Below are 22487 nucleotides of genomic sequence, written 5' to 3'. Positions count from 1 at the left end.
AGGAAATGTACAAATTCCAAAGTTTATTCCAAAGCCTGCTGGCATGGTGTAGTGGTACAGTGCTGGAGACTCGGGTTCAGATCCCCACCCTGCCATGCAAGCTTGCTGGGTGACCTTGGTTCAGTCACATTCTCTCAGCCTATGTTACTTCACAGGGCTGTTGTAAAGATAAAACAAAGGGGGAAATAATGTCAATTCCATTGGGGAGAAAAGTGGGGCATAAATGGAGTAAATAAAATCTACAAATTAAAAACTGGAATGTGGGACTACCTGCTTCATAGGATTTGCAAGCAAAATACAAATGGGAATCATGGTTAGACAATATAGAAAACAGTAAGAACACTGTGAAGCAAGCTAACTAACAATATTTATTTATTAGTTAAATTAGATTTAATAGACTGCCCTTCCCTACAAGTAGGGCTCAGGGTGGCTTACAACAAATAATATACAATCTTATAGTAAAGGTTCCCTTGCTCGAAAGCCAGTCGAATCCGACTCTAGGGTTGCAGTGCTCATCTCCATTTCAAAGCCGAAGAGCCAGCGCTGTCCGAAGACGTTTCCTTGGTCATATGGCCGGCATGACTAAGCACCAAGGCGCACAGAACGCTGTAACCTTCCCACTGAAGTGGTACCTATTTATCTACTTGCAATTCTTGCTTTCGAACTGCTAGGTTGGCAGGAGCTGGAACTAGAGACGGGAGCTCACTCCGTCATACGGCACCCTGGATCTCGAACTGCTGAACTACTGACCTTCTACAGCCTGCAGTTCAGCATCTTAACCACTTGAGCCACCACAGCTCCTATACCATCTCATACAACTGCATTAAAACCAATAAAATAACAGTAGATAAAAAACAGTATATATACAATGCTTAAGATGGCGGAAAATCATAACTCCCTGGCCTCCCTTGGGGAGGGGTTATGAGGAATGGGGAATTGTGTGAGAAGGCCAGAAGTCCCCCCGTCACTGTCCTCAACCAAAAGCGCGGCGGAACATCTCTGCCTTGCATGCCCTGTGGAGAGATAGCAGATCCCGCCGGGCATGGATGTCTTCCGGCAGAGCATTCCACCAGGCAGGGGCCCTGGCCCTGGTTCAGGACAGCCAGACTTTTCTTGGGCTGGGGACCACCAGGAAGTTCTTATTTCCTGAGCGTAATGCTCTTACAGGGGCATACACGTATGTTAAGATAAAACAATTTAATCCAACAGACAGTGAATTAATGGGGATTCAATAGAATTTATAAACATATAAGGTAGAAGATATCAGAACATATTATACAAGGCATGAATAGTTCAAAAAATAACCTTCCTCACCAATTTAAGAAACATCTAATGATGAGTACATAATACACAGTATACAAGCTGAAGTCCTCCTATGCACGCAGAATTTCCAAGACTTCAAGCAGAAATTTATCATCAGCTGAACAAATCCCAACGGACAATTGATAAAGACCATTTCAAGAAGACCCTTTTTCAAGAGCTGACAACCTTCTATTAATTTGGTCAGATACCACTTATCAGAAGGGCATATTAAATAATGGAACACCACTGCTTCCTATCACTCCCAAATGGTCTGCTTAAGCAGTGCTCCTTCAGCCCCTCTGGAAAAATCCTCAAACCCAGGGACAGATTGACAATATCTTCCAGGGAGCCTCAGAGCCTCTCAGTGCTGGTTTTCACTAGCCCCGAGGGGCACAGACCCAAGAGGCAGCCGGATGGCCTAACAGCATCCAGAATTCTGCCGACATTGGCTTGGGAGAGCCGGCTGAAGGTGTCAAAGACCAAATCCAGAGACGGCCAAGGAGCCTCCATTTCACATACTGTATCAACGTTGGCTGGAAAGTCATGGCGGAGTGACAAGACTTTATCTGCAAAAAAGCTCACAAATGCCTCACAGCTTAAGATTGGATTCCTATTTTGGGAGTCCTCTCAGAGAGGGACGTAAGAGACCTAATTATCCTAAATAATTGTGTCGGGCAAGAGCTAGTAGATGCGATGGAGGCTGCATAAAACTCTCTTTTAGCAGCATTCACTGCCATCTCATAGGATTTAATAAGCATCCTATAAGATGTCTTGTAGCTTCATCACGGACTTGCTGCCAAATTTGCTCCAGTTGTCTAATCTCCCACTTCATTGCCCTAAGTTCCATAGTATACCGGGGGGATGTTTTTTTGATGGGGGCGAAGAGGACATTGGGGGGTGATTTCATCAATAGCTTCAGAGAGTTGGGCATTCCAGTCCTCTATCAGCTCATCTGAGGAATCATCGGAGGGCATCAGCTCCCACAGAGCATTCTGGAATCCAGCTGGATCCATTAGTCTCCACTGGTGAGCAAAAATCCACTCGTCACCTAGATGGGAGGGTGTAGGGACACCCAGACAGACCTTCAGGGCACAATGATCTGACCATGGCACCAACATTTTGGCCATCAGATTGATGTCAACCCCCATCCCAGAGATTGGATGCAGTGTGTGGCCTGCTTGATGTGTGGGCCCTGGTACAATCTGGGTGAGCCCTACTGCTGCCATGGATGACACCAGGTCCACCGCCCACTGTGAGGAGGCGACATCAGCATGGACATTGAAGTCCCTGAGTATGATAAGCCTCAGGAACTCCAATGCCCAGCCAGCCACCACCTCAAGCAGGCTTGGGAAGCTGTCCACTGGTGCGCTAGGTGGATGGTACACCAGAAAGCCAAGCTCACCTCAGAGTCTTACAAAAGGCCCATGCAATCAATGCCACCAATCTTTGGAATGGGGAGTGCCCTGAAGGAAAAACTCCCATGGATGAGTATCTCCACTCCCCCCGTTCCACTGTTAGAGACTGATGGAGGACTGAGAAACCTGGAGGAGAGTTTCATCATCCCTTGTCCAGATCTTGGTCCTGCACTCCAGGTCCACTTCTTGTACTGCAATACAGTCTCACAGTGTAGAGGTCTTATTGTTAATGGACCTGGCATCGCACAACAGCAGTGCTGAAGGGGGGTGAAAGTTCCTAGCCCTAAAGGGAATGTGAGTATGGCTGGTGATGTTTGGAACCAGCTTAAGTCAGTTTGGAGTGGTGGCTATGAGAGACCTCTGGGTGTTTTGATGCCTAGGCACCTTAACCAAATACTGTATCTCTTTCTCCCTGTTGCTTGGTGGTGTCCTGGGACACAAAATTGCAAATAGGGAGGAGAATTGATCGGTCAGCTGTATAAAGCAAAATGATACAACCACATTAGGAATAAAGGTCTCCAAAACCTGTCCTGGAAATGGAACTTTAAGTCAGAAATGTAAATCTGATTCTTGTCAATTAAATGTCCTGTAGCCCTCATGAGTATGAATTCATACCTTCTTGCTGTGAGCCAGATATATTCTGAATTTATATTAAATTGGTAGATGTATTCCCTGGATAGAGAAAGGAAGAACAGTCTTTGGACAGGAAGACATCCTCTAAGAAGGAAGCATGTGTTCCTTCCCACAACCTGTAGAATGAGGATCCTTTCCCAGACTATTGTTGACCAAGAAGTAAGAAGTGGGAGAGAGTTCCAGGCCAGGTCTTAGGTTGCCTGCCACCTTAGAATTCACTAGACTTTCCCCTCCTCTATATTTGTTTGAAGTTAAATTGTGGTTTAAAGCAATTGCTTTGTGTTGTGTAATGAAGGATAAAGGTGTCTATCATTACATCTGTATAGTTTCTGTTTTCTTCTTTGTTTCAATTCCGAGATGATGTTGGATACATAAAGTGTCCCTCTCTAGCACCTTATTAGAGCTTTCCTAATTTTTTTTTTTTTTTTGCAATTTAAAGATTATTCTCCAGTTGTTTACCTGTAAGGAACAAGGTAATTATACTGAGCCCTGACCTAGATAGCCCAGGCTAGCCTGATCTCTTTAGACCTCAGAAGCTAAGCAAGGTCAGCCCTGGTTAGTATTTGGATGGGAGACTGCCCAGACAGCCTGGGATTGTTATAACAGAGGCAGGCAGGCAAACCACCTCTTTTACCTTGAAAACCTCAGGAAGTCGCCATAAGTTGGCTGCAACTTGATGGCACTTTCCACCATGATCTACATTTGGGAGTTGTTTTAAGTGGAGTGAGGAGTGGACTAGCCATTATGGCCCCTTCCAGTGGGCCAATGGCTCCCCACACACACCTGGGCAAGGTCAGCCCAATGGCAGGACAGCACATGGCTTACCTGAGCCTCACATAGGGAGGGGGAGGCTGTGTGCCACCTTTCAGCCACTGGGCAAGCCCAGCCCAGATGTATGTGAAGGACACCCCATGTGGCCCACATAAGCCTCTTGAGTGGGCATTGGGCAGGGCTAGGGTGGGACCCTTTTCCAGGGCTGTTTTTCTCTCCCAGTCCACCCCTAACTCGAGTACCTAATAAAGAACCATGTTCACACTCATAGTCAGTGTTAGATGATCACACTCGGGGTCAAAACACTGACAGCTACCTGAGAGGCAGAATAATCCTAGTCTTGACATACTTGTCACTCCTTTTTCACACTGGAAACAATCCTGTTGCCTGTGAGAACACTCCTTTTATGTACCCTTTGCCTCCTTTTAAAGAGCAGAGCAAGAGCATAGAATCGTAGGATCAGAGAGTTGGAAGGGGCCATACAGGCCATCTAGTTTAACCCCCTGCTCAATGCAGGATCAGCCTACAGCATTCCTGACAAGTGTTGGTCCAGCCACTGCTTAAAGACTGCCAGGGAGGGGGAGCTCACCACCTCCCTAGGCAGCTAAGTCCACTGTTGCGCAATTCTTCCTGTAAAAAAGTTTTTCCTAATATCCAGCTGGTACCTTCTTGTCCTTAATTCAAATCTATTCTTGCGAGTCTTATCCTCCATTGCCAGCAGGAATAGCTCCCTGCCCTCTAAGTGACAGCCCTTCAAATACTTAAAGAGAGCAATCATGTCCCCCCTCAACCTCCTCTTCTCCGGACTCAAGTCCCTCAGCCTTTCCTCATCAGGCTTGGTCTCCGGGCCCCTGATCATCCTCGTCGCTCTCCTCTGCACCCGCTCCATTCTGTCCACAATCCTTTTTGAAGTAAGGCCTCCAGAACTGCACACAATACTCCAGGTGTGGCCTTACCCATGCAGTGTGCAGCGGGACTATGATATCTTGTGATTTGGGTGTTATGCCTCTGTTGATACACCCCAATATCACATTAGCCTTTTTTATCACTGCATTACACTGGCTATTCATATTTAACTTTCGGTCCACCCTTACCCCAAGATCTTGTTCACACACACTGCTTCTCAGAAGTGTCTCCTCCATCCAGTACGCATGTTCCTCATTTTTGTAACCCAGATGTAGAACTCAGCACTTATCCTTGTTAAATTGCATCTTGTTCCCATCCCCCCCCCCTTTCCAGGGTGTTCAGATCTCATTGAATTCTATCTCTTTTTTCTGGTGTGTTCGCTGCTCCTCCTAACTTAGTGTCATCTGCAAATTTACTGAGTAGCCCCTCCACACCCTCATCCAGATCATTGATAAAAATATTGAAAAGTACCGGGCCCAGAACCGAGCCTTGTGGCACCCCACTGGACACCTCCCTCCATTCAGATGAAATGCCACTGACAACTACTCTCTGAGTGTGGTTCTCGAACCAGTTCCCTATCCACCTGTCCTACAGTCCAGTCCACGGTCCTTTAGTTCACCCATCAAAACATCCTGGGGAACATTTTTGATGTTTATATTTTCCAAAAACAACATTGAGATGGTACATTCCTGAAACTGCTGGCATGATTCTAAATGTGGTCCATCTTTGATTGGAGGCAGTGGCCAAACTTACAAGGTTTGTTTTTTTGCCCCCAAAGTATCATGGACTAAATTAGAGAGGGGCCAAATAAAGTGAGATACTGGGAGAACTCTGAAATGTTGTATTTGGAGATAGGATTCACCAGTTGCCCCAAATTCACAATAGGGCTGTGGTGTATGGTTTTCTTAACCCCAGATGGCCTAATTGACTATTTGCTCTATTGTGAAAAAATGCAAGTTGTCTATATATATGCCCCAATGGGGTGGCTGCTACTGCTATTATTGTTGTTGTTGTTGTTGTTGTTGTTGTTGTTGTTATTATTGCAATTATGCTGAAAACTTCTGTTGATCAGTAGGCAGATTACAGGATTTACCATTTAAGTGTAACAGCACAAATCCTTAGTAAGGCAAAAAAAATGTCGTTTGCTTGGGATTGTAGGATGGGGGGGGGGGAACCAAACAAGAACAATCAGTGTAGGAAAGACTTTATGCCTAATAAAGGTCACCTGAGCTGAACCGTTACACTGTACCTGGCTTCTTCTCCCTCTGAGGCGGAGGACATCTTGGGTGCTTCCCACCATACTGTCAGGGAGGCAGGAACTAAAATTCTTCCTCTTCCTGTGATGTGTGAGCCACCCATATCCTCAGTTTCTGTTCCTGCCTCAAAGGGAGAAGCAGCTCTAAAGTTGGCTCTGCCACTAGATAGTTCTAAGATAGGATTCTTTCTTCCTCTGTCACTTATGACTTGCTTCTACATCTCATTCCTCACTCACCCAGCCTGTTCCTTCTGAACCTTGCTCCCTTGCAGACGGGGCCTCTCCACCCCACCCCACCCCAGCAACTCTTCATGGCCTCAAAGGATGGCTTTCTCTCAGAAGGAGAGGCAGATCCCTTGCTTACAGCAGGTGCCATGGAGCACAACGAAGTTGGGGCCAGCACGTCTCTGCAGCTTGTCTGTGCCACCACAACCACCTCAGGGCACCTGACTGAAGCTTGGGGGAAGGCTCAGATGACCAGCCGAAACCGCCCCCCAGCCATGGCCCGCTTCTGTCCACCCCCCAGCCATGGCCCGCTGTGAGTAGTGGCCATTTTGAAGCCTGGAAATTGGTGGTAAAGGGTAGTCGCTCCCACAGTTTGCACCAGGAAATCAGCCTGGTTGTTCAAACAGTAGGATTATCACTACTTGCTGAGCAAGGCTCTTTCAGCCTTGGAACTCAATGAGACTGCCTCAGAGGAGGAACCCCCTCCTATAAAAAGGGCACAACATCAGGGCCAAAAGGGATCCAAGAATTTTTCTTCAGAGCAGAATCAGAAGAAAAAGTTTTCCCCCTCCCTGAATCATTTGAATGCAAGTTGAGGGTAGAATGGACCAAACCCATGGCCACATTTTGTTAAAAGGCTGTATACGCTCCCATCCTATGCCGACAAAATCCTGCAGGTACCCCTATTGGATGCCCCTATAGCAGCCCTGGACAGGGATCTGTGAGGGATACTCTGGACAAAAGAGCCGGCATGGCCCTAAAGAAAACACATGAGGCTGTTGTAATGGCCATTAAGGCAGCCACATGTGCTCTATCGCCTCCAGGGTGGCCATAGTTTGGCTAACTAAAATTGTACAGATGATCCCAGGGGAAAATCACAAACTATTGGAAGGGATCAATAGGGTTATTAAATCTACTGCCTTTTCATCAGACACTACCCCAGATATATTATCCTTCTCTACAAGGGCCATGGCTTCTGCAACTACCGCCAGGAGGGTCCTCTGGCTGAGAGCATGGCAGGCAGACATTCATACTAACATATTGTGTCAGCCTACCCATTTCAGGGCACTAGGCTCTTTGGGAATGCTCTAGAGAAAATGCTAGTGGAGACACGTGACAAGAAGAAAGCCATGCCCCAAACGCTCAGACACAAACGCTCACCTCTCATTCCTTTTGATCCCAAAGCACTCTGCCTAGGTTCAAACAAGACAACAAGAAAGCCCCTTGGGGATCTTCCAGAGCTTTCTTCAGATGAGGAAAGAACACACTCAGATTCAACAGACAGCCTAACAACAGAGGCAACAGAACAGATTAGCACCCCAAGTCTCCCAAGGCATGACTCCGTGGCTGTGGGGGGAAGACTACTTCATTTTCAGGATTCCTGGTGTGCCTCTCACACAGACTCCTGTTTGATGGAGGTCATATCACGAGGTGACTCCATAGAGTTTGCCAGGATCCCCCTGAAAGATTTATCCCTTCCCCAACATGCAGGAATGTGCACAAGAGCAAAGCCATTCAGCTCCTACTGGACATCAAGGCAGTTGAACCAGTCCCCTCCAATGAACACAGACGGAGAGTTTATTCTATATTCTTCACCGTACCAAAGAAAAATGGAGATTGCCTTGTGATACTGGACAAAATTTCTCAACAAATTCATTAAGCTACACCATTTTTGGATAGAGACACTCAGATCCATCTCAGAGAGGATGATGACCCACCCACGTAAAGTCACTGCTGTTAGCGATCCCAAGATGTCCTCTGCCTCAGAGGGAGAACAACCCTTGGACACTTACTGTGAGGGGTCCTTCTCCTTCAATTCAATTCAATTCAAAACCTTTATTGGCATCGATCAGAATCATAAACAGCCACCCTGGGTCCTTCTCCTCTGAGGAAAGGAGGACATCTTGCCTTCTCTATTCATCATCCTTCGTTTCTTCCTAATCTGGCTTTCTCACAAGCTTTTTGTTCGTTTTATATCTAACCTGTTACTTGTTCTTTGCAGTTACTGTTGCAAGGTCTTTAATATAACAATAGTTTTAGGAGCTTTACAGTACTGCTTTTCAGAGTCCCCAGAACTGAGGATATGGGTGGCTCCCACGTCACAGGAAGAGTTCCTGACTCCCTGATAGGATGGTGGGAAGCACCGTCCTCCTTTCCTCAGTGGAGAAGGACATGGTAAGTGTCCAATGGGTGTTCTACAAGAAAGCCCTCATGAACAATTCTGTCTTCTCAGGCAGATCATTCCACAATGTAGGAGCCACCACAGAGATGTGTGTGAAAAAAGCAGTTGACAATTTTACCTGTTTGCAGTGTAGCACCTTCAGAAGGCTTTGCTCAGATGAACACAGCTGTCGCAGCTGAAAATAGCAGGAGAGACAGTCCTGCAGTTATGTGTGCCCAATGCTCTTTAAGGCCTTTGTAGATGATAGCTTGCACCTTGAATTGAACCTGGCAGTTGATCAGTAACTAGTGAAGTGCCTGCAGAAATGAGTATGTGCAGATTATGCTGCTGCCCTATAGCAGCTGGGCTGTGGCATTCTGTACCAACTGGTGTTTCCAAGTTTTCTTTAAAGGCAGACGTTACAGTAGTACACATTAAGAGCCTCTTAAATGTCACTCATGCCAACCAGTGCCCTGTTACTAGAAAATGCTTCACATTAAGTTCTTCATTACAGAGTGAAGGAGTACAAACTACTTGTTATCTAGGCGTATGGACTTGACTAGTGTAGCACCATTTGTTGGTCCTTTGCAAAATGTGACCTACCAATGGGAAAAGGAGGATTGTGCATACTTGTGAAGATTGTATAAACAGTAAGAATGAAATACTCTCCCCCATGGAATGATTATATTAAATGGTTCTGAAGGTCGTAAAAAGGCAAGTTAAATCAGTCAGTTCAAATCGTTCTTTCGCAATATTCAAAACTGAGTATGTCAATTAAGCAAGACACTAATGTATATTGGCATACTACTTCGAGTCACTTCTACCTTCAACCTCTTCTGACTACTCCAAAGTACACTCATATCATCAGAAAGATTTATACTAATTGTAAACTGTTTGATTTTAGTTGATACTTACCTTGTTTCTAGTTATTGTGGTAATACATTTGCTACTCTTTATGCTTTGTATCACATTGTCTAAAATGAAGTTATTTATGCTTACTATATTATATGTATATCATCTTCAACTTCAATAAAAAATTTAAATTAAAAAAAAAAAAAAGAATGAAATACTGTGCCTTCCTAAATGAGACTCTAGGGAACTACAACATTTTCTTTTTATATCCATTAGTGAAGTATGACTTGATTTGTTGTCTTCTGTCTGTAACTGAGGCATGGTGGAATTGTAAAATGTTGTCCTTTGGGCCTTTAATCCTAGAGAATCTGGTGGATTTGTGGATCGGTATGGTTAAGTCCTCCATTTTACATTTGGAGATATTCAGTAGCCATTTATGCACTGTATTTTACTAATGAGAAGACCATCAAACTATTGGCTGGGGCAGAGCTGCTGGGGCAGAAAGTCTCAGGCATGTTGCCTTATGTATTTCTGTACAATCTCTCAGCAAAGGAGAAGGAGCCTGCCCAGAAGACCTGTCATGAGGAACAGGCCGTGTAGAGCTATTAACTTTCTGGTCTGTTAAACCCATGACATGAAGGATTTGCAGTACGTGCATAGTGAGATGGAAGGCTTGATCAGGAAGAAAATTAGGAAAGTGAGTTGTATTTCTAGTCTGTGCTTATGGCAGCTTTATAGAAACAAAGACCTCTGGCTTCAAACTTTGTGAAATTAAACTGAAAAGGGGTAGAGAGGGTAACAAGGATAAAAAAGAATCAAGTGTTATCAAAGATCATTGTTGTACCCAAAGTGATAATTAAGTACTATAACAACACATGTTGCAAAAGCATTTTTATGACCACACAATGCATTTATAATTTGTTGTTGTTTAGTCGCACAGTTGAGTCCAACTCTTCACAACCCCATGGACCACATGACACCAGGCCCTCCTGTCTTCCACCGTCCTCTGGAGTTTGCTCAATTTCATGTATGTTGTATCGATAACACTGTCTAACCATCTCATCCTTTGCCATTCCCTTCTTCTTTTACCTTCAATCATTCCCAGCATCAGGTTCTTCTCCAGTATAATACAGTCTGTAAAAAGAGAAGTCAGTTTGTATAATCTTCATGGACAAGATTTTTAAAATAGAGATAGGAAAGTGTCAGGCTCGCTGTGCATTTTGCATTTTATAGCTCGCCTGTCATTGGGAGAGGAGGTTCCTCTCTCTCTCTCTTTGATGTGCCCAGGACTTGTCACCTTAGCGATGCCAAATGTCCTGGCTTCTCAAATGTCTGTGATCCCGTTGTCCTTACTTTATAAAGGCTACATGCCTATGGGGGAAGGGGGAAGCTGACGGTTAGTTCTGCAGGCAAATACCGTGGGGTGATTGGGTCCTGATCTTTAGTGCGTTTACTTGAATCCACTATATCTACAACCTTTGCACATTTAACTTCAGTCCTAACAATAGATGTGTCCAGGATGGTATCTATCAACTGTCTCAATAAAGTTAGCTTTCTTCAAACTGGCTGGTGTTGAGAACTGATTTAACCAGGAACCTGACAGAAGGAATATTGTGCATAATAGCAGCAGAGGTGCAAGGCGCCTCCATAGTTGTTACAGCAAACTGTAAATTCACACTGGATTCAGCTGTAAGCTTCAGTGAGCATATTAATTTATTTAAATAACCTCTACCCTGGCATTCCATTTTAAGAGCTTACCTAAAAAGAGATAAGTGCACTGTGGGAAAACAGCATGGCCCCCTGATCCGGTTGCTCTGATTGACCCTCCCGTTCTCCCATCCACTACGGCGATCAAATGTTGTTATTTTAATACAACTATATGGGGACTGACATAACTACGACGGGGCAACTGAATCGGCACAAAATAAAGAAAATTCAGACAACGCTCACTTACCAGCAGTTGTCGAAAAAAACAGGGCCTACAACTGACATATACAAACAAAATGGCGACCGGCACTGAGGAGAAAACTAACGCATCGACCTCTGTGACTCATGTCGCTTTGACGACCACTCTGACTAATCTGGAAAAATCAATCTTAGACAATATGTCCTCTCTCATTAAACCTCTCTATGCCCAAATGGAAGACATGCAAAAAATCGATGATAGAAAACAAAGCAATGGCAGAGAGCATGATAAATGCAAGCATTACTAATCAAAATGAAATTCAACAACTGCAACAACTAGAATACATACTAGCAGAAAAAGCCTTAAAGACAAACATGACTTTCAGACATAACAACTTGAAGATTAGGGGGCTGGACGAAAAAATTGGCAAAAAGGAAGATTTGACAGTAATTCTTAAAAACTGGCTAGAAAAAGAAGTGGCTCCGACCGGAGATATATCCCCTGTCATTACAAAAGCCTACAGGGCTGGTCCAATTGCCATCTTAAAAACCAGACCCTCACGAGACATAATTGTGACATTTATGGATCTTCGCTACAAGAAAAAAATTCTGTTACAAGCCAGGCAGAAAGGGCATCTTCTGTTTAAATCAGAAAAATTGAGATCTTCCCCAACCTTCTCATTAAAAGAAGAGAACTGAAACCGATCTCAGCACGTCTCACAGAAGAAGGCATCAGATACTCTTGGGCTTCCCCTCTCATTCTACAATTTACACACCATGGCAAGACCCACAGTATCACTACCAGAGAAGAAGGTTTTAAAGTGCTTTGCTCTATAGATTTGGTCACTCCTATGGAACTATCCAGACAATCCCTAAAACGAAAAAATCGATCCTCATCGCTGACCCCTCCAGGAACACCAGATTGTCAGGAAGAGATGATATAAAGAATTTTAAAACTGTCTGCTAAGTATCTCACAAAATTGTATTGCCGTTTAGTCATTTAATAATCTTCTATCTAATGTTATAAATGGCACCCTTTATTTTCTTTTTGTGTGAAGTTCTCTGTTTATGGCGCCCTAGGTTTATTCAGACAAGTTATTAACTGTTGTCTTAGTACGCATAAAGTGGTTATAAATATGTTCCCACTTACAAGTTCCCCAGAATTTCACTGTTATAGTTACAGATTTTAATGTTGTATTTTTTATGGGGGGGAAGGTCGGGCAGCGTGGGATCTTTTCACCCAACAGGTTTATACAGGCTCTCTTTAAAACGCGCTGCGGCTGTGCCACACATAGCAAGCCTCAGCCTCCTGTATAGTTTTAGCTAGCAGCAGCTTAGCAAGACTGCTTATTTCAAAGTTTCTTTGTTACATCGTGTTTTTAGATAGTAAAGTTAATCAATTTAAGTGTATTAAGGTAATTAATTTATAAACTGATTGTGGTGAGTGTTCAAAGTATTATTAATTATTTCATTTTTAAATTGTCAATACCTTTAAACAAATTAAATAACCAGAACCCAAATATAACAAATAAATACAATCAACTTTAATCTGATCCTTAATATTTCACTGTAATAAATTAATTGTATTACAAAATTGAAATTTTTGATACTTCTCCATAGAAATTGTTTTGATAATTTAGTAAGTACAAAAGTTATTATAAGTGTGAGTCGGATCGTCCTTCAGGTGGACAAACCTCTCATAAATTTTCATACAGATCTTATATTGCACTTTACCCTCAATTCCCATCTCCTTTTGCTTACATAGAGAACCATAACTATTTTATTGTGTGTAAACAAATTCAAAAGAGTTCACCCAGATTATTTAGATAACAGGGTACTGTGTGGAGCAAACAGAGTGCTCAGTTACCAATTCACTGTAGCATATGAGAGTCTGCTGAATTATTTCTATACGATTGTATACAGAACCTTTGGTTTGAGTCATCCACTAATCATTCCCTTGGGAATCTTTGTTACCTACTCTTTATAGATTGCTACAGGAACAGAGAGGCAACATGACCTTGGCGATAAAGATTTTCTCCTACAATGTGCACGGTTTGAACAATGTCATCAAACATAAGAGAATCCAGAGTCAAATTACCAAACTTAATCCAGACCAGTGTTCCCTCTAAGATGAGTTAGTGTGAGCTAGCTCACAGTTTTTTAGCCTCCAGCTCACACATTTTTGTCTTAGCTCAGGAAGGATGGCTCCGGAGCAAACTAATTTATGCAGTTGCCAAATTGCTCGCTCACAACTTTAATGCCAGTAGCTCACAAAGTAGAATTTTTGCTCACAAGACTCCATAGCTTAGAGGGAACATTGATCCAGACATTATTTTCCGTCAGAAAACCCATATCAGACAAAGCCCCTCTGTTCAAAATGAAAAAATTCCAACAACAATTTCTGGCCAAAAGATCTTCAAAATCTAGAGGTTCAGCCATACTAATTTCTAAAGGTCTTAACTATGTGCATCAGGCATCCATGGCTGACCCTAATGGGAGGTTTATCTTCATAAAAGGTGAACTAAATAACATACCAATCACTTTGGCATCGATATATGCCCCTAATATGGAGCAAATCCCATTTCTGGAGCAAACTCTGCAGAGGCTAGAAACCTTCAGGTTAGGTGAACTCATAATTGGAGGGGACTTGAATTTCATATTAGACCACTCAAAAGATAAATCAAACTTTCATCCTAGAAACAGCAAACGCAAAAGAACTGCAACCAAACTGGTTGACATACTAGCCACACATGGTTTAGTCGATATTTGGAGACATATGCACCCTACAGAAAAGGACTACACCTTTTATTCCACAAGACATAGATCATATACTCGCATTGACTACATTCTTATCACTCCTTCATTAGTGAATCTAGTTCTATCATCAAGCATTGGCATTCTAATATGGTCTGATCACTGTTGGGTAAACTGCAACCTAGATATTAACTGTGAACAGAAAATGCAACCACGGTGGACTCTGAATAGCTCTTTGTTATTAAATGATGATGTAGTATCCAAAACTGAACAAAATATTCACAATTTCTTTTTGGAAAATACGATGAGTGAGGTATCCCCAAACATAATCTGGGACGCCATGAAACCGGTTGTCCGGGAACAATTAATATCAACAGCATCCTACATAAAAAAAACAGAAACAAAAAACAAGGTTAGAAATCCAAAACAACATTTCTTCCCTAGAATGCCAACACAAACAGACAGGCATTCAGAAAATTTATAAGCAATTAGTGGAACGCAAGAAATGAGAGCTGTTGGAGATGACTAAAAAAAACAACCATTCTATACTCAAAGCAAAGAGGATAGGCATTCACCCCCAAATAACTAAAATTTCTATCCAAAGGGATTAAACAGCAACAACAATCCAGATTAACAACAGCCTTGAAAGATTCTCAAGGCAAAACACAGTACGATTCAAACTCAATATCACAACTCTTTTTGGACTTTTATAAAAAAAAACCCCAAACATCTTAAAAAAATTTTTTTTATGATGAACCCTTTGATAAACACCTTATCAGAAACACATAGAAACCAAATGGACAATCCAATCACAAAAAATGAGGTTTTGCAGGCTATTAAGGGGCTAAAACCAGCCAAAGCACCAGGGCCAGATGGCTTCACGCCTGAATTCTACAAGCAGTTTGCCGCACTACTAGCTGACCCTCTATCAGAAGCATGCAACTACATACTATCATTAGGTAATTTACCCCCTTCCTGGAATGCTGCAGCTATCATAGTAATCCCCAAGCAAGGGAAAGACCCGGCGCACCCCGCGTCTTATCGTCCCATTTCATTACTAAATACAGATTTTAAGATCTTTACATCGATACTGGCTAATAGGCTCAACACATTCATCACCCAATACATAAATCAGGATCAAGTCGGCTTTATGCCAAGAAGAGATATCACAGAAAACACTCATAAGGCCCTTACACTTCTGAATCACTGTACCTTACACAAAATACCCATTGCTTTCCTGCCACTGGATCTAGAGAAAGCCTTTGACTTGGTGGAAGTCTCCTATCTTCAAACAGTACTGCATAATATGGGCTTTGGGGGAAAGTTCTTAACAGCTATTTCGCTATATACAGGAAACCTACAGCACAAATTAGAATCAACTGCAACGTTTCTGATTCTTTTCAATTGAAAAGAGGAACAAGGCAAAGTTGCCCCCTCTCCCCCCTCCTCTTTGCTTTGTGCATTGAACCCCTAGCTAACCTGATTAGAAATGACAACTCAATAAAAGGCATTGATATGCACAATAAAACATTTAACAGACGACATGCTGCTTTTCATAACTCACCCTCTTGACTCACTGAAACAAATATACCAACACCTTTCAGAGTTCAGCAAAATATCTGGCTTGAAATTAAATGTAACTAAATCGCACATAATTCCACTTAATTTAGATCGCTAGACAATACTGGATATCAAGTCCTCATATTCATTCTCATGAGTATAAATTTGCCACTAAAGTTTTCTGAAATTTATAAAGTTAATCATACCTTGATATAAAAGACTATTTAAAAAGAAATGCAACGTTGGCACCAGATGAATCTGACATGGATTGATAGGCTAAACCTAATTAAATCCTTTGTGCGTCCCAAATTTATATTCCTCTTCAGAACGATCCCGATGGCAATCACACCTTCACAAATACAAAACTGGCAGAAAATGCTATTGCTGTTCTTTTGGGCTTATAAACATCCGAGAAACAAGTTACCACATTATATAGAAACTCAGACAGAGGAGGAATAAGCTTCCCCAATTTACAACATTATTACAGAGCCATTCACCTAGCACAAGTAATCAAAATACTACATTCTTCCACTGTTACTGATCAAGTGACCCTGGCTAACTACTACTCTGCACCTTTTGAGGTTCAGGAGATCATATGGCAAGCACCTTCGTGTAGACCGAAGACAATCGGATCTAACCCTCTGCTCTCCACATTGCTATTTACATGGGATAGATTAAGACCCAAATTACTACCATCAATTTTGAGACATCAGACGTTCATAAACCAATTCTGGTTTCTCCCTGGCCTTAAAAACCCAGAATTTGATAGTTGGAAGGCAGCCAATGTATGCACGCTTCAAGATCTCAGTTTACAGTGTATGCTTATGCCAAAAATTAACCTAGAAGCTAAGATAAAGTACAAAATCCCCTGGTTACAATATTTCCAAATATCACATATGTGTTCACTCATTAAACTCAATTCTATATTGCAGCAACCCCTCACAGCTTTGGAATCAGTAATAAGTATTGCTAGAGTAACACAACGGGGCCTAATCTCCAAACTATACAAAATTTTAGCATCCTTAGACAACAATACAAGACTAACCTACCAAACTTTATGGCATAAAGAATGCAACATTAATCTGATTGATGCAGAGTGGAATAACATATGGTCCTCTCCACCATTCAGGACTAAAATCATCTCAATGAAGCTCCAATCCTTTAAGAAACTAGCACATTGGTACCTCACCCCACACAAATTGGCACGTATATCCTCAAAATGCAATCCAAACTGTTGGAAGAATTGTGGGAACTTGGGCAACTATTTACACTGCTGGGTGGAATGCCTGAAAATACTACCATTCTGGGAGGTAGTTTTAAAACAAAACAAATCATTTAACAACAGAGAAATCCTCCCCACACCAGATCACTTGTTTTTGAACAGATGGGCAGTTCATGGCTCTGCTGCTGCAACTATAGAAAGGGTCTCCCTAATGCTTTTTGCAGCTAAGACTGTCATTGCCACGCACTGGAAAACGACAATGACACCCACTCTTACACAATGGCACAATAAGTTGTGGGATTTATATATTATGGCAAAACTCTCGGACAAGCTTACGCGCTTTGACAGAATACCTGCTCCTACCTCATTTGTAGCAACTTGGTTCCCTCTTTTAGAATATCTAACTAATCATACTGATACTCCCGAAGTGATAGATGATTTGTGGCTGTGGTAAATCAAATACTTCATTTATATGTAATTGTATATGTACAAAACATATAAGCTTTTCTTTCTCTCAACTATAATGATAACAGCTTACCTTAAAAAAAATTATTGAACAGTAACTCACTACTTTCAGTAGGAAGAATCAATTTAAATATTAAAGTTTATTGTTTGCCTTTATATGTTATACTATTTCAACTGCAAAATTGAGTACACTTAATGTTATAATGTTTGTACTATTTGAAAATTACTAAAATATATTGTACAAAAAAAGCGATAAGTGCAGAAAGAGTCATTGCAACCAGCAACAAAGCAGAATGCAATCCAGATTACATCAGAAGACAAGCAACAAGTTGCAGAGAAGCTTGGAAGAAAATTAATGATACAAGATCAACTGTACTGTCATTGAATAGAAGGGATTATATCTCTTCCAAAATAAGTTTTGTTCAAAGTGACTAATGGTCAAAAACAAACAAGTCAGCAAAAGCAGCCAACATTAATACTTGGCATTTATATAGCACCATAATTTTTCCAGTCCTAGCTGGAGCCCTGCAAGGGAGATAAGATAAAAACCTGAAAAGTACAAAATTACAATGAAAATGTGTTTCAATAAATCAGCAAATTAATGCCAAGAATTGAAGACACCAGGCAGATATCACAAGGGAGACATTAATACTGATGATTGTGGCCGGTACCTATTGAGCAAGCTGACTTCTTCTATCCCAGAGGCCTTATGGTAGTTCTATAACATGTGGGACATATTTATATAAATACATTCATGTTCGTGATGTTTTGTGTTCTTTTGAGTCTCATTTATTTGTCACCAGAAAAAACAAAAAGGAGATTTTTACACTGTGAGTCTTTGCTTTGGCTGCCTAGATCTTTGGAGTGTATCAGTTTCAAGAGGACTTCCCTCCTAAGGACATGTTGAAATGGAAGCAAATCTTTGTTTTCCAGTGAACATCTGACTTTACCATTTGTTTCACTCTGGAGAAAGCCACTTCAAGGTAGCATTAGCACCAGTGCTGCCTTATATGCAGGATATCCATTGCTCTCCAAATTGCAACACTTGGTATGAAAGCGGAGGAGTGGAGAATCAAACCCTAGCTCTGAGAAAGTAGTTACAAAGCAGCTTAGTGAAGTGATTCCCACACACTCACATGCACTCACCATCTGCCCCCCAATGGCCCCAATAAAGGATGGTTATAGGTAAGGAGCTTGAAGCTCAACATCAAAAAAACTAATATCATGGCATCCGGTCCCATCAGTCCTTGGCAAACAGAAGGGGAAGTCGTGGAAGTAGTGACAGACTTCACATTCCTGGGATCCCAGATCACCGCAGACTGTCACAGCAGCCATGAAATTAAAAGACGCCTGCTCCTTGGGAGGAAAGCGATGGCGAACCTAAACAGCATGATAAAAAGTAGAGACATCACCCTGCCAACAAAAGTCTGCATGGTCAAAGCAATGGTATTCCCAGTAGTCATGTATGGCTGCGAGAGCTGGACTATAAGGAAGGCCGAGCCCCAAAGAATAGATTCTTTTGAACTATGGTGCTGGAGAAGACTCTTGAGAGTCCCTTGGACTGCAAGAAGATCAAATCAGTCAATCCTAAAAGAAATCAACCCTGACTGTTCCCTGGAAGGCCAGATAATGAAACTGAAGCTCAAATACTTTGGCCACCAAATGAGAAGGGAGCACTCACTGGAGAAGACCCCGATGCTGGGAAAGATTAAAGGTCAAAGAAGACGGGGACGGCAAAGAATGAGATGCAACGAACATGAAGTTGAGCAAACTTCAGAGGACTGCGGAAGACCGGAAGGCCTGACGTGATCTGGTTCATGGGGTCGCGAAGAGTGTGACTGAACAACAACAAACAGGTAAGGAAAAGAGAACAACAGAAATACATGACAAACCAGGACCCAAGTTTGACACATTGTGGAAATAAATGCAACAGGCTCTAGAAAGAGGCTCTGGGCAGGTGCCCTGGCTTTGGGCACTCAGTGTCAATTTTCTGTGGTGATCTCAGCAGGGTATAATGACACAGAGTCTGTGTCAATTTTATTTGGTGAACTCAGCAGGCTATACTAAGGAAGAGCTCACACTAACTCAGCTTAGAGTGAACACTGTAATTCTGAGTGATCTCCAGCCCTCACCTGGATATTGGCAACAATGGTTCCCCAGAAGGAACAGTACAGTCTTTCTCCGCAGTGGGGACCAAAGCAGTTTGCATCATTCTCCTCTCCCACTTTTGATCTGCACAACAACCCTGTGAGGTAGGTTAGGCTGAAATTCTGTGGTTGGTCTGAAATCACCCACTCAGCTTCCACAGCAAGAACCTGGGTCTAGCAGACCCTGCTCTGAACTGCTTAGTCCCCCCTACAGTTTGGTGTAGTGGTTAAGTGTGCGGACTCTAATCTGGGAGAACCAGGTTTGATTCCCCACTCCTCCACTTGCAGCTGCTGGATAACCTTGGGCAAGGCATAGTTCTGACAAGAGCTGTCCTTGAAAGGACAGTTCTTGAAAGAGCTTTCTCGGCCCCACCTACCTCACAGGGTCTCTGTTGTGCGGAGGGGAAGGGAAAGGAGTTTGTAAGCTGCTCTGAGACTCTGAGTGAAGGGTGGGGTATAAATCCAATCTCTTCTCCTCCTCCTCCTCCTCCTCCTCCTCCTAAGCAGTCCTCTTCTCCAGGGGATAGATCTCTGTTGTCTAGAATTCAGTTGTAACTCTGGGAGAGCTCCAAGTCCCACCTGGAGCTGGCAACCCTAGGCCTGGTAGCAATGTCTGGTTGACTTGATACCACCTGACTTGTATGACTCAACTCGCTACTCTTCAACACCAGCCACCCTATGATGTAGCACTTAGAGCTTCAGAACAAGGTCTGAGAGACTCAGGTATGAGTCCCAGTCTTGTGGAAACTCAGTGATTTTGGACCAGTCACATACTTTCAGCCTAACCTACCTCACAAGGTTGCTGTGCTGATAAAAAGGAGGAGAGGAGAATAATGTAAGCTGCTTTGGTCTCCACTGTGGAGAAAGGTGGGGTAAAGAATAGATATAGCTGAAAATGGGAGGCAACTAAAAGTTAGATTGGTGAACGGTTGAGAAGGAGGGAATGAGACAGGTAAAAGGGAGAAGATATGGGGTTTGCCAGGAGGTGGGAAAGAGGAAATCGTGTGGGGAAGGGGGGGTACAGGTGAAAATGAGGTGCCATGCCACAAGTCCTTGAGGGTTCCTTACATGCAAGTGGGCCTGGCTCAGTGCCCAGCACCACGCAACTGGGCTACAGTTCTAGGTAGAGACTGCTGTAAGGGTAGAAGGAAAGCATGAGACAGAGGGGCAGATAAAGGTAGGTTGGCTGTTGGGTGGGAAGGAGATAAGGTTACCAACTCCAGGTTAGAAAATACCTAGGGATTTGAGGGGTAGAGCCTGGAGAGGGCAGGATTTGAGGAGGGGAGGGCCCTAAGAAAAGTATAATGCCATAGACTCCACCCTTCAAAGCAGCCATTTCCTCCAGGGGTACTAGTTGCCAACCTCCAGTTATGGGCTGGAGATCACCAAGAATTACAAGCTGTTCCACCAGGCCTTTGGTTGAGGCAGCGGGTATCTGTTTCCTGTGCTCCAATCCGCCTATACTATGGGTTACACCAATATATCCTACAGGCGTTAGCCTGGGCCCACCTGTTTGCTATGTGAGTTCCCATATACATTTACGTTACATGGGATGATGCTGATATTGTTAAATTTTAGCTCACCATTGTTTGTTAATTCACCTTTGGTTTTTAATGTGGAAAATATGTCTTATTTCTTGGTTTTTACCTGTTTTAGTAAAATGATGTAACCCACAGAAATGAACCATACTGGGGTTTTGGATTGTGCATAAGCATCGAATTTATTACCTTCTGTTTCTTCCACATATATTTTAAAGCAACAACAACAAAGATTCCTCATCCTGATATACTCAGATATGGATGCTGGCTCTGACAGAGATGCTTGTTTGTCTTTGATGAAAGGCCTTATAAAGCCAACTTTCTTTAAACTTCAATGGGGCACATTTACTGTGTTAATAAACATAGATTTAGAAACCTCAGGGCCAGTGGCTTTCTGTTTAGAGATTATCATAAAAATACTTTTGCTTATATTTTTATATTGCTTATATTCCTGATTTTTATATCATAGAATCATAGAATGTTAGAGTTGGAAGGGATCTTGCAGGTCATCTAGTCCAACCCCCTGCACTCTGCAGGAGCATAGCTGAAAGATAGCCCTACAACATACCTGAAAGATGGTCGTCCAGCCTCCGCTCGAAAACATCCAGTGAAGGAGCATCCACCACCTCCCGAGGCAGACTGTTCCACTGCTCAACCACTCTTACAGTTAGGAAGTTTCTCCTGATATTTAGCCGGTAACGACTCCCTTGTAATTTCCACCCATTTGATCTAGTCTTGCAATCCGGAGCAAGAGAGAATAGATCTGCTCCATCTTCTACATGACCTGTAATATTCCTTTACTGTATCCAGTATTGTGAGTTTCTTTTGCCAGTTACCTTGGACTCTTTCTCCACCCCCTGTCTGCTTTTTAATAGATTAGCTTACTGTATTTTTGTCATTGTTACCCATTTTAAAGGGGGGGAGGGTATTGCTGCATCAAAATTGCAGGAGGTTATAGATAGCATCGAAATCGCAGGAGGTCATAGCCCCTCTGTATACTGCCTTGGTCAGGCTGCACCTTGAATACTGTGTGCAGTTCTGGAGGCCTCACTTCAAAAAGGATGTGGGCAAAATTGAGAGGGTGCAGAAGAGAGCGACGATGATGATCAGGGGTCTGCAGACTGAGCCCTACGAGGAAGGGCTAAGGGCTCTGGGAATGTATAGTTTGGAGAAGAAGAGATTGAGGGGGGACATGATCGCTCTCTTTAAATCTTTGAAAGGCTGTCATTTGGAGGAGGGCAAGGAGCTGTTCCAGTTGGCAGCAGAGGATAGGATCCGAAGCAACGGGTTTAAATTACATGCAGAAAGGTATCAGCTGGATATTAGGAAAAACTTTTTCATTGTCAGAGTGGTTCAAAGGTGGCAAGCTCCCTTAC

General features: G+C 42.8%; 1 protein-coding gene across 1 annotated transcript in view; it reads left to right on the top strand.

The window, feature by feature from the left end:
- The window catches only part of SNX29 (sorting nexin 29), a 206519-nt gene that overhangs the window by 158523 nt on the left and 25509 nt on the right, over positions 1 to 22487 (top strand). The gene's annotated exons all lie outside the window — the stretch shown is intronic.

The sequence above is a fragment of the Gekko japonicus genome, unplaced genomic scaffold (genome assembly GCF_001447785.1).
Source record: "Gekko japonicus isolate JY-2015 unplaced genomic scaffold, Gekko_japonicus_V1.1 scaffold1631, whole genome shotgun sequence".
Lineage (NCBI taxonomy): Eukaryota > Metazoa > Chordata > Lepidosauria > Squamata > Gekkonidae > Gekko > Gekko japonicus.
The sequence above is the reverse complement of the archived record's forward strand: the minus strand, read 5'-3'. Positions and strand labels throughout refer to the sequence as shown.